Here is a 3,952-nt window from a genome sequence, read left to right as displayed (position 1 = left end):
CTGGGAGTTAGGAGCGGGTAGGTCAGTGGTCCAGTCCCCACACAGATGACCCCCTCCCTCTGGGACAGGGGCAGGTCTGAGCTCTCACCCAAATGCTCATTGTGGCTGCTAGAATCTGTGAGCAGCTTGTTTAGGTTACAGCAAAGGTTGAGTCCTGCTTTGTGCACCGTGCGTGAGAATGAAAATCCTAAACTGCCCTTTGAAATAACAAATGCAGCAGGACGTGTTATTGTCCCTGCCCCAAAGCAGACAGACCAATGGAGAAATGCCGTCGAGTCCAAGGTAATACTCCACTGCCATTTTACCTTTTTTGCTGGCTAAACTCCTTCTTATCTGCCCGGCCCAGGCTGTCCTCTGCCTCAGCTGCTGCTCCCGGCCTGCTCTAGAGTCAAACGCGCAGGGCCCCCAGAGGAACAGAGGCTGGGACAGGGCAGCAGCCTGGGCTGGGCTGGGAAGATGCTGGGAGTTCTCGTTCCCTGAGAACTGGCCTGGCTCCCTTCTCAACAGCAAACAAATCAATTCCACGTCCCCTCCCCAGAAAAACCAGCCTGGAGCCAAGGGCAGCAGGGGACGATTCCCTCCAGTTACCACCGAGGCAGAAGAGAACCCAGGGTGTTTCTAGCAGAGCTTATGGAACTGATGTGGGGAAACCAGCCTTTAACAACAGGCAGTTCAATTTTAAGCTAAGTGTTTTTAACAATTTCTACAACATTAAATAACCCTTCAATCAGGCACTCTCACTGAAGGACTGTCTGGATATGTGGACTCTCTACTCAGACCCTATGCCACCAGCACTCCCAGCTATCTCCGTGCATCCGACGAAGTGGGTATTCACCCACGAAAGCTCATGCTGCAAAACGTCTGTTAGTCTATAAGGTGCCACAGGATTCTTTGCTGCTTTTACAGTTCCAGACTAACACGGCTACCCCTCTGATCCTTTAATCAGGGTTCTACCTCCCAGTAGAACCCTTTAATCGTAGTGTCACCATCCATAAAATTGCTTCAGCCTTATAGGTTCCTAAGTGCACAACTAAACATCTCTTCAAATCCAAGGGAGTGGAGATCAGTCAGTGTTCAGAGTCATCCCACATAAAAGAACCATGTTGTGGTACATACTGGCCCCATCATGTGGCCATGGCCTTTCCCTCCTCTTCCAGAGTCAGAATGTGATCAGCTCACACTGAGGGGGTGCAACACCCCTCCCTTGGTCTCTATGCCAGAGCTCCTATCGGCTCACTGTCCTTCCCACAAGAGTCGGCTGCTGAGAGAGTTGCGATGGGGTAAATGAAGGCAGAGGAGGATTGTTCCTCATGGATTTTCTTTGTGTTGCTCTGTGATCCTGCTGGAGGAAGCATCATTTGAGTTTGTTTCAGTGCCTTGGGTTGGGCTGAGGTTGTGACCCTGAGTACAGGGGTTCCTGCACACTCTGCTCTTAGCCCCTCAGGGAGTGGACAATGGAGCAGCTTCAGAAGTTGGATAGAAAGTAGCCTAAGAAAGTGTAGCATAAGTGAGAAGAAAAACAACATCATCAGCTACCTGATGGTCTACTGGTTAGGATTTGTCATTTTCACTGCCAAGGCCTGGGTTCAATTCCCAGTCAGGAAAAAGTGACTTTAAACCAAAAATACTTCAGTTATTCTTCACTTGCAATATAAACAAATGCATGGTATTTTCCTTATTCCCCCATCTTCCTAGTGTCTCTGTGGCAGGGCTGGCACCAGCATAGCAAGCAGGTCCCTGGGGCGGCCAATGGAAAGGGGAGGCTTCAGCGGCAATTCAGCCCTCTAGGAGGGAAGCAACTTGCTGCCAAAAGCAGCAGAGGTAGAGCTGTCCTTGATTGCAGCTTTTTTATTTTTTTTCCACTTGGGGTGGCAAAAACACTGGAACTGGCCCTGCTCCATGGAAGATAATTTGTTAAATCCCAGATGAGTAGAGTTATATCAGTTCTCAGCCTGAGTCCTTAGGTCTTAATCCTGAGGATATTGTCCCACCATGGGGCCATTTCCCTCCTGTCTTTCATACAGAAGCACAATTTTCCTTGCACAGACACAGGAACAGCAAGATCTTTCTCTGTCCCTTGTGCAAAGCAGGGAGCCAAAATCCATGGAAACAATGGACAAGCAGGGGGCCCTGGGCACATCCAGCCCTGGCCGTGAGATGTTCCCTCCCCTCTTTCTTTATGCCCCTGTTGTTATTTCATGGATTGTCTGGGATGGGGGAAAAGCTGAGTTCACTGCAGGTGGAGGCGGAAAGAATCCTGAAAATCTCAGGACCCAACCCCTGCTATCAGGATCACCGAGATGCTGGGAATCTGCATGGGAAAGGGACTGTGTGAATTGTCAAGGTGGGGAATGAATAACAATCTACAACTAGATCCACCTCATTAACCACCGACACAGGCTAACTCTGCTGCCGATAGAAGGGAAACTGGGAGCGATTCTTTGCTGTTCAGCCATGGAAACAGTGACCCAATCGCACCGCAGTGAATGTGCTGGGGAAAGCTGGACTTCACAGGCAGGTGCAATAGCAGATCCTAGAAACACCTGGAGCTCCCCACAGCACTGCTGCCACCAGGGTCAGGTGTTGAGTGACTCACAGCGCCCCTCCCCTCCCATTACCTTCCAGCAGGGGCTGGCAGCACCTCCCACCCAGTGCAGGGGAGAGGGCTGAGTGTTTCTTTGCACCCTGAATCCAGGGCACCCACTCTCTCTGCCCCACACATCGAATCTGGCCCTGCTGCAAAGTGACCCCTAAGAACCAGCAACCTCCAGGACAGCAAGTTTGGCCTCAGAGCAGGGAATGTGTCCCCCAGGCTGCTCTTAGGCCACTGGGTGCTCTGGAAACAAAAGGGCTCTGAGTGTAACCTATAGCACACATGGCCCATGTGGGGATGTAGCTCAGTGGTAGAGCACATGCTTTGCATGTATGAGGTCCTGGGTTCAATCCCCAGCATCTCCAGGTTCTTTTCACCCTGCTGCTTTGCTCATGCCCAGAAGGGATGTAGCCCAGCAATCTCCCTGCAGGAGTTTCAATCCTGCTCAGTGAGGGGTAAGTGCCAATTGCATGGAAGGTCTGGGGGGGGGGTTATGCTCCTAAGTCACCTCTGTACATTTAAGATTCCCACCTGCTGTGCTGCTTGGGACAAGGGTAGATGAGAAGGGAGAATCCTCCAGCACTAGAGGGAAAGGTCCCATCTGCACAGACTGAGGTGCAAAGACTAGACTCATTTCTTGTCTGGGCCCAATCTTTTCACCTGGTACAGCCCTTGTTCCAGCTCAGGTGATAGCTAGGGGATGTCTCATGACTGCAGCCATGTTTGTTCAGTTCCACCCCCTTATACAGCTTTGGTACAAGACAGGAATCTTTTGTCTCTCTCCTGGGGAAGAGCCCCAGGTTTAAGATGGATTCCTGTACCAGGTGACATGGTCACATCCTGTGAGACCCCCCCAAGCCTTCATTCTTCCTGGCCTGACTCACGGATGGTGCAGGACAGAGCCATCTCCAGTCAATTGGCCTGGTTAATGGGAGCCTTCAAGAGTCCAAACCACTATTAATGGCCCACACTTTGCATCATTACAACAGGACCTCAGAGTTATAGTTCATATTTCTAGTTTCAGATCCAAGAATGATCGGTTCATACAAATAGGATGAACACACACAATAGATTATAAGCTTTGTAATGATACCTTACAAGAGACCATTTGCATGAAGCATAGTCCAGTTACTTTATATTCACACTCATTAGCATACTTTCATAAAACCCTATGGAGTGCACCGTCACAGCAGGGAAAGGGTTTTACTGCAGCACCTGGGAGCAGTTGAGTTGCATGTTCAGGCTGTGGTATGAGTTCCTCCAGGTTTCTCGTAAGCACACAGGGACCTTAGCGGGTGCTCTCGGTACAGGAATGGCCCAGATATGATAAAGTGATGGGAATTGCATTTTCCTTTTTTA

At 50.2% G+C, this 3,952-nt stretch overlaps 1 non-coding gene across 1 annotated transcript; it reads left to right on the top strand.

The window, feature by feature from the left end:
* The first annotated feature begins 2,886 nt into the window (after nt 1-2,886).
* On the top strand, nt 2,887-2,958 carry TRNAA-UGC. Its single transcript has one exon. It is a non-coding gene; the product is annotated as a tRNA-Ala (tRNA).
* The last annotated feature ends 994 nt before the right edge of the window (nt 2,959-3,952 follow it).

The sequence above is a fragment of the Mauremys mutica genome, unplaced genomic scaffold (genome assembly GCF_020497125.1).
Source record: "Mauremys mutica isolate MM-2020 ecotype Southern unplaced genomic scaffold, ASM2049712v1 000392F_np12_subseq_1:75036_obj, whole genome shotgun sequence".
In the NCBI taxonomy this organism is placed as follows: Eukaryota; Metazoa; Chordata; order Testudines; family Geoemydidae; genus Mauremys; species Mauremys mutica.
The sequence above is the reverse complement of the archived record's forward strand: the minus strand, read 5'-3'. Positions and strand labels throughout refer to the sequence as shown.